This window comes from Micrasema longulum, unplaced genomic scaffold, assembly GCF_059751315.1.
Source record: "Micrasema longulum isolate JH-2025_06_02 unplaced genomic scaffold, ASM5975131v1 h1tg000210l, whole genome shotgun sequence".
Classification (NCBI taxonomy): domain Eukaryota; kingdom Metazoa; phylum Arthropoda; class Insecta; order Trichoptera; family Brachycentridae; genus Micrasema; species Micrasema longulum.
Genome location: NW_028277415.1, coordinates 492,444 through 505,425, shown reverse-complemented (window position 1 = coordinate 505,425; position 12,982 = coordinate 492,444).

Here is a 12,982-nt window from a genome sequence, read left to right as displayed (position 1 = left end):
CTGTGATAGATTTCCGGTTTAGGTTAGCCATATTTTCCAACGTTTAATGTATTTTGACAGGTACCAAGTTTTCCTTTTAAATGTAAAGAAAACTCACCGATTTGAAGTTGTGACTTCACGGACCATATAATTCCAAAATTATGTAACTAAAAAAAATTATAGCAATAATGATACGATATTAATTTTGTTGTAATTGAATAAGAAGAATTGAAGATGAAGATGCTTAAACATAGGCAGAATGGTGCATGTTACATAGTGTGTCAAGTGCCCACGTTATCCAGCCAATCACAGGTCATATAAACTTCCATATTTTCTTCTCTGTTCGATTTTAATTTCCCCTTTTTTTAAATATGTGGTATTGTATTTCGATATTTTAGTGAAAATTTTCTATATTTGTATTAGGAATGCACCGACGAACTATTACTTATTATAAGATTAGCGCGATCTGTTTTTTGTTAATTTTATGTATACTATAAATTAACAACAATTTTAAAAATCACATTTCAACAGAGCCGAAAATATTTTTGAGAAGGCAATGTGGATAAATATGTTGATCTCAATAACCCTATAAAGGGTGAAATTAATGGGGACCAGTCACAATTGATCTTTACGGGTCGCATTGACGTCAGGAGCTTATGAGTTACACATCAAATTTTCAATGTAAATTAATTAATTTTCTTATTCAAAAAGGTATTTTTTCTTAGTGATAAGCATTTTTATATTTATGTATGGAAAAGTTTTATTGTTAAATTCATTACTGACCCCAATTTTAAAGAATAAGAGAGCGACCTAGAAAAATTATAAACATTGTTAATTGAAAAAAAAACTTAAGTCCATATTGTGACAGTCTTTAAAAGGTTGAATAAAAGTGGATAATGACAATAACCATTTTCTCTGTGTCCGGGTGGATTAAGAATATGGTTAGTGTTTGAAATAGAACCAAAATCCTAGACGAGTGCTTTCGACTCGATGGCCGCTATTAGCTAAAACAATCAAAATAAGGAAATCAATTGAAGATAAGTTTGCGTTGTAGTGTAGTGGTTAGCGCGTTCACCAACCATGCTGAAGGTCCCTAGTTCGATTTCGGGGTAAGTCACGAAATATTTATTAAAAAGGAGATTCTACACTGCAATAATTCGTGTTATAATTGGCTAATTATAGACACATTACATGCCGTGTAACATTTAACATTCAACCTATGTTTCAATATCCATATTCCCACAGTTCTATTGTTTGTTGAATTTGAATCCTCATTTTCAAGAGTAATTTACAACTCGCTGAAAATATATTTAAAAAATAATAATATTTGCGTAAAACATTAAAAAAATTACTATCAAGATGCATTAGTAAAATCAGACTGAGCAAGGTCTGATTATGAATATTTTTTTTAACATAGTAAAAAAATCAGCTGTGGCATTAATATTACGTACCCCGATATGCACCGGAGAGGAGGCGCGGGAATGTTACCACTTGACAGGTCGACGCTGACTTTAGCAGAGCGACATTAGACCGGGAACATTGGTTTGAAAAAAAGTTTGCCAGCACTTTCTTAGCACATGTGTCGGATCAACAAACATATTATTTGTCAACTTCATGAACAAAAGACGAACACAAAGAAATAATATACACCAAGAGAGGCGTTTTTTTTATAGTTCCTACATTTTTTTCATGTTAGTACTATATATTATTGTTAATTAAAGATAATTGAGTTGTACTGTGAAAGAGATCAGAGCCATTGTAATAATTTAGTATTGTATATCTAGAACTAAATTAAAATACTAGATCTATTTTCATTTGTTTTTTTCTGTGTCCAGCCAGATAAAAAATAAAGTTCCGTGTGTTGAATAGAAACCAGAAACCTGGACGAGTGTTTTCAACTTGATGGCTACTCTCAGGTAAAAATACTCTATAAGGAAATACATAAAATAAAATAAAATAAAATAAAATAAAATAAAATAAAATAAAATAAAATAAAATAAAATAAAATAAAATAAAATAAAATAAAATAAAATAAAATAAAATAAAATAAAATAAAATAAAATAAAATAAAATAAAATAAAATAAAATAAAATAAAATAAAATAAAATAAAATAAAATAAAATAAAATAAAATAAAATAAAATAAAATAAAATAAAATAAAATAAAATAAAATAAAATAAAATAAAATAAAATAAAATAAAATAAAATAAAATAAAATAAAATAAAATAAAATAAAATAAAATAAAATAAAATAAAATAAAATAAAATAAAATAAAATAAAATAAAATAAAATAAAATAAAATAAAATAAAATAAAATAAAAAAATAAAATAGAATAAAATAGAATAAAATAGAATAAAATAGAATAAAATAGAATGAAATAAAATAAAATAAAATAGAATAAAATAGAATAAAATAGAGTAAAATAGAATAAAATAGAATAAAATAGAATAAAATAGAATGAAATAAAATAAAATAAAATAAAATAAAATAAAATAAAATAAAATAAAATAAAATAAAATAATAAAAAAATACACACATCAGTAAAAATAACTGGCTCTGAAATGGGACTGAATTAAATTTAACTTTAATAATGTTCATCATTATAACAACATGCTTATGTTGTTTCGCATCCACATTATGTCAAAGGAATATTCGCAAATCTACCAAAACATCAAACTGATAAACTTCAATATGTATTCAATGCGACAGCAAGGTTTATTACGGGAGTAAAAAATATTCTTACATTCCACAACATTTTCGAGATTATCACTAGTTAAAATGCCCAGAGAGAAAAAAAAGCTTTGCAGGACAGTATTCAAATCCCTCTTTGAAATGGCTTTAAAAATCCTATCGGATTTCGGTATTGTACTCTTTAAAATAAAGAAAATTCAAAGTCAAAGAAAATTAAGTCTAAGGTCAGCATTTGATAGATTTAGGCAGAAGAAAACAACCGAAATACAACTGTTTTCGTTTATTATACTCTATTTTTTTTATCAGAAAGTTTTGTGTAGTGTAAACATAGTTTGAATGCGGGTAAGTATAAAATAAAAGGAAAGCTCCCTTCAGTTGATTTTTCACGAAAACGCCACCAGGTAAATCAGCAGTTATAATTATTATTATTATAACAGATTTCCATTTTAAATGTATCTGCAACAGGAATAATTGAATAATCAAATAAAATAAAAAGTTTCCTTAAAAGGTTGTAAGAAATATCCGATGAATATGAACTCTAAGGGCACTTCAATATAATCTTGTTAAACCAATTGGTGTACACAGCGGATAACTTAATTAGTTATATTCGAGGGGTCAGAATTCTTCATAATATTTTAGGGCTTTATTATTTGTGTCTTAATAATGCAATTAAATATTTGGAAATATTAATTTATTCTCATGGAAGATAAAGCATTTTCAATAAAATATTTTTCGCACCTAACCGATAATAGTGGCGGCACAAGTCTTCTTCTTTGTTTTTTAATGGCCGGCGGCACAAGTCAAAATTGAGGGTATTACTTGCAAACCCGACAAAATCCAAAATTTAAAAAAAGTGAGATATTAATTGAAACTTATTCTGAATCCAAAATTTAACAATAATTTGTATTCGGCTTAGTTGCAAACATAGCAACCTCTATTTGAGTATTGCAAAGTTGGTAATGTATAAAATTAAATTTATTATTTCACTGCTGTTTCTTGACATAATCATGCTTATGTCATCACTGCTTACGTATAAAATATTTACTGATTATAATAAAAAAAATAAGTCTAAAAAAATGTTGAAGTTAAGTATTGTATTAGTTTTTTGTGATTTGCTCAAAATAAAGAATGTTGGATTTTGCCGGGTTTGCAAGTAGTACCCTCAATTGTCGTTTCCGAGTTAAGTAAGCATTTAAAATTTAATGATTAAACATTGAAATACACGTTTACACAGATAACATATCATTTTATGGAAACTAAATCCTACTAAGTCACTAGTGACTTGTTGTTTTAGATTGTTATTGTAACAGATGTAATAATGTGACCTTAATTTAGAAACAACGAATCGACAATTTTTTAAAATATTTATAAATAACTACTTTTCAACTTTTTTATGTCTGGGTACGTTTCATAACTGGCAGACATGGGTAATTTGATAAGTATAAATACAAATATTAAAAAAAAAATAGTTAAATGTTTGACCACAAAGTTAATGCTTTAAATATTATTATTATTTTATTTTTTAAATATTATCATTAAACATATGATACAACAATTACATATTATACTCCCAGGAGTTATTAGAAACTCATTTGGGACCGTACATAAGAAAAAACATTTTTGACATTCATGACAGTACATAATATCATACAAATTAATACATCCGAAATAAAAAGAAAACATTATTGTACAAGAAACATAAAACACCATCCTATATAAACTACATTAATAATTATCAATATCAAAAAGATTTAGGAAATATTTTTTTATTGCGACACATCTGGATTTTTTATTCATTTTTTCGTGTCTTAGCTCATCACGCAGTTTATTATATTCGGAATGGCCAATATTTTCTAAGGACCTACTGCCAAACTTAGACACATGAAGATTCCTTGAATAACGCGTATTGTAATTATGAATATTATGACCAAATGTGTGTTTTAAATTTGAGTGAGCAGAAAAGTTGATGATTTTTAAAACAGTATTGGTTATGTCATGCAGTGGCATTACCTTGAAAGGAAGTATCTTTGCTTGTCGGTAGATATCCTTGACATGGAAATCCCGTTTAAGTCCAAAATATTTCTTAGAGCTCTGTTCTGAAGAACTTGTATTTCCGAGATCTGATTTTTGCTGGATAATATTTAAAAAATAACTAACAGTCGATAATCTTTTTGAATTTATTTTATTTCCACACAGCACAGTTCTTACAATATTAACTACTACTACTGCTACCATCACGCTATTTCCCCGTAGGGGTAGGCAGAGAGAATGAACCGCCACATGCGTCTATCCTGGCATACATTCCTAGCCTCTTCCACATTCATTCATCTTGTCATACATGCCCTTCGGTTGTGTATGCTTTTGATGACCAGATTAAGATTTTGGTTTATCTGATCATGCCACGTGTTTCTTGGTCGTCCTCGTCTCACTTTACCGTTCATTTTTACCATATATACTTGTTTTACCATTTTTTTTTACCATCGTCGTCCATTTGTTCCATATGACTAAACCATCTCAGAGACCCTTTCTTAATCTTATCAATTATACTTGACTAAGATTTACAATTTCGCCTGATTTCATCATTCGTAACCCTGTCATACATTTGATTTTCCATAAATTCGTCGAAAAGATCGCATTCCGACCGCGTTCACTCAGCTTTCATCCTTCCTCTGCCAGTTCCATGTTTCACCTAAATGCTAAAAAATGTCAATTTAAAACTGTATTTTTTACTCGTACTCAAGAAATAATAGTGGCCCGATTCAAAAAACTTTACAGCTCTACGATAGTAGTTTCGCGCATACGTGGTATTTACCCTGAGCCATTGCAAAAGATTTGACGCCATTATGAGTTAGCTGAGTGTTGTGTACGCTTCGTGGTGCTTGTTTGAAATGCCAAATAAAATTAAAAATTAAAATTAAAGTTGTTCGTTCTTTACATTCATAACTTTACATTTACTTAATTTCTGAATATATCTCGTTTTGTTTCTTGTAACGACGAATTTAAAATCGAATGAAAATTAAATCGATTCCAAGCCAGGTAAAAAAGCAAGTATTGGTACATATGAAAAAAGGAAATAATAACAATCTTTGATTCGGTATAAGAACTGAAACCCATGTAGATCTAACACATTCCACGATCTAAATATTAGGTGTCGATAACTATGTCCAGATTGTATTTAAAAGCTTTTAAGGCCGACTGGGTATATTTTACAAAGTGATTACGAAATTCAACTCGATGAACTTTTCCTTGTATAAAAATGCACATTATTATTTCAATTATAACATTGATATCATTTTTAAACGTGGTTTGCGAAACAGACACAGCTTTGGAGATAACGCTTATTTTTATTTGAAAATAAATAACGAAAAAAAATATTTTTGTTTTTGTACCGTGTATTGTACATCCCTCTTGCCGACGTTTTGGACAGCATTGCAGCGTCCATCATCCGGGCTGATATATCATTGATTACCCAAAAAAACATCAACATTAGGTATCCGAAAAGGAAAAAGTTTTAGTGGTCCCTTTCTAACATAAAAAAAACAATATCTTTATTTCCCTGTCTAGAAATAGTGCCATAACAGTGTAAAACAACATTTAAAAATAGTGCTTCTATCTACCATGCTAGGAATCGAACCTAAAACCTCAAACAAGTTAGGCGAACACGCTAACCACTACACTATAAGGCGGCTTTATCTCCATTCGAAACATAAAATTTAAATGAGCACTTATTTATTAGGTGTTAACATAAATTCTCTCCGTTTTCTTTTTCCAAAATTAAAAATGAGCACCAAAAGTTTTAAAAAGGGTAAAGGTTATACACGTTATTCGAATAAAAATTTCTGCTATACTGTATTCTCCTTTGTTATGTTACGACAAATAAGTCAATAATTCATATCATCTTCACCGTACATTGCGCAAATATCGCAAGCAGCTTTATTTCCTCGATTGAATGCGAAACAAAACGAGGTGTCGAAAATGCTCACTTTCATCTATTTAAATTCCATTTTAAAGGCTTGTAATAAAATAAAATAATAAAATGTACCACAAAAATAAATAAAGAAATGCAGCATCTTGTAAAACAGAATATTTTCTTTCGAATGACGCATAACCTTTAACATTTTGTTGTACTTTTAGTGCTCATTTTAAAACTTGGAAAAAAAGACACAAACACAGGGGCCTTACTTATTAGATTTCCTTATACCAGGTTTACATTAAGAAATAACTAAATCCGGTTTAACTATTTATAACCGATATAAAAAATTTATTACCTTAAATAACAATTCACAGGTTATTTCATACTTAATTTTTTAAACAGTCAACACTGATATGTGCGCATGCGCAGTAACTTTTATAACAACAACAAACAAAAACGAACGACATAGTCGAATCGAGACTACTGTCAGTGTAATGGAAAACATGAAAACCGTTAGAAAATGAAATCAAATTGGGAAGAAGAGGAGGTAAAAACGAGTTCTTTAGTTTATTCGTGTTTCTTTTTTATCACAATCAATGAAAACACATACAAACATACAACATTTCAGATATTACAAGATACAAATTATTAAAAATCACTTGAATCGCATTGAGAAGGTCGCAGGACTTCGAAATTGTTTAAAATTTAAAAAAAAATTGCTTAACTATTTTATTTATTTGACACTTTATATACATACACAATATATATATACATATAAGGGCGGGCATATTGCCTTAAGGCTATTTCTTCCTACCTACCCAAACCGTTCAGTTTGAGAAAAATATAAATACATGGACATATTGAATCTTACAATTTTATACAAAAATTAAAGGGAATAAATAACAAAAATAAATAAACATAAAAAAAAAATGAACACTATACTATGAAGAGAGGAGAGGGGATGGGAAGGAAAGAAGAAGGATAAAGGAACAATTTAAATATTTACATAGTGACATTTCAATCTTGACTTAAATGTAAATAAAGAAGGGGCGTCTCTAACATTAGTGGGTAGATTATTCCACAATCGAGTGGCTACTACTGTGAAAGAGGAGGCAAGAAAATTAGAGCAATGACAGGGTATTCAAAGGGTTCTCTCGTTACTAGAACGAAGAGATAGTCCGTGTTGTGAAAGAGGTTGGATGAGCTCTCTCAGATAAACAGGCGAAGTGGGATTATTTAAAATATTGTGAAGAAGTGATAGAATGTGAATGTTTCTTCTATGCCTGATACTGAGCCAGTGTAGTGGCGTGCGATACTTGGTTATGTGGTCAAATTTGCGAAGATTAAAGATAAAACGAATACAAATATTCTGCAATCGTTCTAACTTATCAAGCAATTCAGAGTTAGCATCTGGATAACATACATCCGCGTAGTCAAGGAGTGGAAGAAGTAAGCTCTGGATTAATGTTTTCTTAACATAAATTGCAAGAAATTTTGTAATCTTTTAAGTGAGTGCAAACTGCTATAAAGTTTACGACTAACTTCGTTAACCTGATCGTGCCATCCTAAATGCTTATTAATGATAATACCTAAGTTTTCCTATCTATCCATTTTGATTACCGAAAAATATGACTTTTGACAGATCGCGTGCTTATTCCAGCGTTATTCCACATAATGTGCAGGTATAAGTTTCTATGGTCGCTATCCCAGACTTAAACTGAGTTTAACTCTATGCGAGATTAATAAGTAATATTTTTTGCTATACCATCATTATCCTACCACTATTCTCAAGCTTAACTTTATAACCGATTTATAAGTAAGGCCCCTAGTATATACAGTACAATGCGAGTAACAAAAACAACAACAAACCATCACGCCGTTTCCCCGTAAGGGTAGGCAGAGAGGATAAAACGCCACATCACTCTATATTTGCATACAGATCTCGCTTTCTCTATTATTCCGACTTTTGACATGTCCATCTTTAAGTATTTGTTGGATTTGGTCATGCCATGAAGACATGCGAGAAAGATCTCGGTCTCTCTCTATCTCTGCATCCATCAACATTCGCATTGTAAATATTCTTAGCCGTTCTTTCGCTGTCCATTCGTTCTACATGTCCAAATCAGCGCAGAGCTCCTTTCTTGATTTTGTTGATAATGCTTGTCTCAGCCTTACATAAGGTACGGATCAGTATACCTTAATAATTTAAGACGTTAATTATGTTTTTTTATTTTTTTTTTTATATGGGAGTTGCTTTATTATTTACCTTGCTTATAATATACAAGGTTTATATTTCAAAAAACCTTGCTTATAATATACAAGGTTTATATTTCAAAAAGTGGATTTTTCTGCTATTAAATATCTTAAAATTTGTCTAAACTATTGGGATCAGGAGGGATATATTAATGTGGGCTAATCAGGAACTTCTCAGCATTTGCTCACGTGGAGAGGAAACCACTTAAAACTCTTCAGGAGAAGCCGGCCTGTTGGCAGACGTTAATTATGTGTGACCACACAAAATAATTGAATTTCCATTTGTATAACATGAACCTTACAACAGATATGGAAACAGTTTGCATAAGTCTAGGGATTTACAGAAATAATGACCTTTCATTGGCTGGTTTAGGTTTTTTTAATTTTTTCAATTAGTTTTTTTTTAACAAATAACAACAGGGATGGAGAATACCTTAAATAAGGGAATATGGAAGTCTAGGCATTTACAGGGCTATGACCTGTCATTGGCTGGCTTAAGTGGCCACTTTACACACTGTGTAACATTCACCATTTCGCCTATGTTTGAACATCCATATTTCTTCAATTTTACCATTTGTTGACTTTAGTGAAGTTAAAGACCTGAAACCTTTATTGTTGTGAAAAGATTCATCTGACTGAATTATTTCACATAAAGTTTTTCAGCTCAGTTCAAAGAACTGCTATGTTATTCAATTGTTTATAAATAAAAAAAAGTTAATACGTAATAGAATGCAGATAAAGCCGTTATTATGATACTGATTCTTAATTTATTTAAGTCCCTAATAATATTCGTTCTTATGGACGATGACACGCAGTGTTAGTGCAACAAGATGTGTTGAATTAGAACTGCATACACAGATGCACGTAAATGTATATGTGTATAATTTATGTACATGCACTTACAGTCCATGTTTAACGTTGGTCCATTGAGAACTGCTTAATAAAAGAAATACCCTACACCCGCAATACCCGCATCTGTCTGACCTTCAACTAACATAAATGTATTATTAATTTAATATGCTATTGTTCGCCATTTAGCAAACTATCAACCACCCTATTATTGATTTTTAAGTGTAATTATTATTAATTATAATTTTACACAGATCACCCCCATGATGCGTTGAATGACTACCTTTAATTAACGATTGTAAGGGAATTAGCATAGCTTATTCAAACAATGTTTTGAGTCAGCCCAAATGTATGTAGACAGGTCACATTTCCTCCCTACAGAGTCATTAAGATCTAAATTTATTGCAACGGAGAGGGAAGACCTGTCTTTAGCTGGTTTAAATGAACACTTTACATACTGGGAAACATTCAACATTCTTCCTAGGTTTAAACATCTGCATTTCTTCAACTCTTCTATCTGTTGACTTTTTTGTTTATTGATGTTGGTTAGATCCATCTGGCTGAATTATTTCACCTACTAGACAACGCTTGAAAAATAGCTGTTCAATTTTATACTTCTTTTATCAATTAGTTTATTAAAACATGTTTTGAGTATGTCCAAATGTTTATAGACAGGGTGGATTTCCTCCTTAGGCAGTAATTAAGATCTTAAATGGCAGAATGGTGAATGTTACACAGTGCGTAAAGTGGTCACTCCAACTAGCCAATGACAATTCGTAAGCCCTGTAAAGTGTCTGCTATCCATATTCCCTTCTTAAAAATGTTTTTTCTCGCTGTTGCAACAAATTTAGATTATTTATTATCATCATCGTCATCATCATTCTATGTCTGCTTGGGAGCAAACAAACTAGGGAGTTGGAGCATATGGTGTCCACAAAGAGCATTCACGAATCTTTATCTGACAGCTTCTGTGCAACCTCCCGTTCCGGTTCCGTAGTTCTGAATTGAAATGCCAACGAACAGTCAGTCAGACGAACAAAGATTCTAAATATTTATCAAACTATTTAATAAAAAAATATTACCCTAATATTTTATTTCTAAATATAATATATTTCTGCTGTCATACTTTTTATTACAAACAACAATAAAATTAAATTAGTATATGCTACATCTATTTGAATTAGTGGTTGAATAATTATACATGTAATTTAAAAAAGAAAAATCTTCGTTTAGTGTTATTCAAAATTGTTTTAATTTTTTTATTAATTTGTGTTGCTTTCTTACTTTTTTTTTCTTTTTTTTACACGTTCAAAATAAGTATCAAAGTATTTTTATAACTAGTAATATAACTTTTAAACTGTGTTTCTTTTTTTTTGACTCCTTAATTTGTAAATAACTGTTTAGCAGAGGTGCGAGGCTGTGAAAGTGAAGTGATGTTTCGGAAAAAACTTAAAACCCACTTGTTCTCTAAATCATTTGAATAAATCCGTAGCACGTGACAACAAAATAAATTATTTTAATCAAATTACAAATTTAAAGCTTCAATTAAATTAACTTAACAGTAGAATCACCATGTAAAGCGCCCTTGAGGTATTTTATTACGAAAATGGCGCTATATAAGTTATCCACAATATTATTATTATATTAGTAATAATTTGTTTTAAATACTATATTGTACTTATTCCACTTACATGTATGTATTTTATTGTATATGCAACTTATATGTAAAAGGCACTAAGTGCTGTTTATTCCAATAAAATAAAACACAATAAAAATCCCTTTTACATTTATGATGTGTAGATAAGTCAATTCTTCACACAACTTAGAATTCTTTGGGATGGATCTTCCGGCTTTTCGTAGATATCTTTGCAACTAAAACAGTGTGGGATGAAGATAGATTGGCATGGTTTACTCGAAGTCTCGTATTTTTGTATATATTGTATATTATTATTTTATTGCCTTTGTTTGTCTTTGCTACATATTTTTATTTTCTTTTTATAACTGTTGTAATTGGCATAGGCCGTATATAAAAAATAAATAAAATAAATCAATTACTGAACTAAGAGTAAAAATAGGTTACAGCAGTAGTGACGCCATTTCGCTCCATTGCATGTAACAAAAGGATTTTTGGTTTAACAATAGACGTGTAACAGAGGTTTTCGTTGCTGCGCTTGCCATTCTCGACCTGAACATCCACGGCCCATTGTTTTGCTGTTACTATAGCTAACTTTGTGATTGATAATCCAATAATGATTTTTGACCATATGGGAGGCTCTATAGGGTTATAACTTTGAGTTAGGGCCAGTTGCATCATAAAAAAGATTAGGCAAATAAGGTATAAAGTTAAATAATTGTTGTATTTTCGTCAAAAGGGACAAAATGAGTTTCTTGAAGAAAGAAAGATAAAGCAGCTCATTTATGCCCATTTTGAGGAAAATACAACAATTATTAAACTTTAAACTTTATTTAATCTAACTTTTTATGACGCAACTGGCCCGTATTAAAATATCGGTTATATATTAAGAGAACATAAAAAAAAAATTATTAATAGAATTAAGAATAGTTTAAAGTAATACATAAAAATAAAATTGTAAAGTACTGTTTCATACAGCTGGGCAAAGAGAACGAAAATTGTGTATATTATGAAATGTATAAATAAATAAATATAACTTCCATTCCATATCCATCTTTGAAAAAGTTCTAAAGGTTTGTTCCATAGGAACAGTACCCTCCACTAATTATATCCGATACGTGGGAATAACTATTGCCGAGTTCATGAAGTCTGTTCAATACGACATTACAAGTATACACTGTCCGTGAATTGTTGCTACAAAACGGTGGCACCTGTCTAGTCATTCTTCCAGGCACCCTGAAGTTGATGAGAGATAACAGTTTTTAAAGCCATTTTCAATTAGTATATTTCTAATGACTTGAATTGGAATCAAGCTTTAGGATAGCGAGATTATACCTCAAACCTCTGCGCTCTGATTTGATTAAATGTGATAAAACTGTTATTCATTATATAAATAAAAGACGAGTAATACTTTAATCCACAAATTTGGTATATCAAGTGACCGGTTTCATCGCTTTCGCGACATCTTCGAGACTGGTATTTTTATTAAGGAGTTCAATGTATTTATACAAAACAGAGGTAAGGATAGATAATTCAAAATTATATGAAAGTAAATTAAATAGAGTTATTTTTATCTTAAGGATCATTATCAAAATTTTTTGGGTTAACTGATGAGTTGATATAATGCTATTTTAATGAGTTTAAGTATTTTATTTTTAGTGT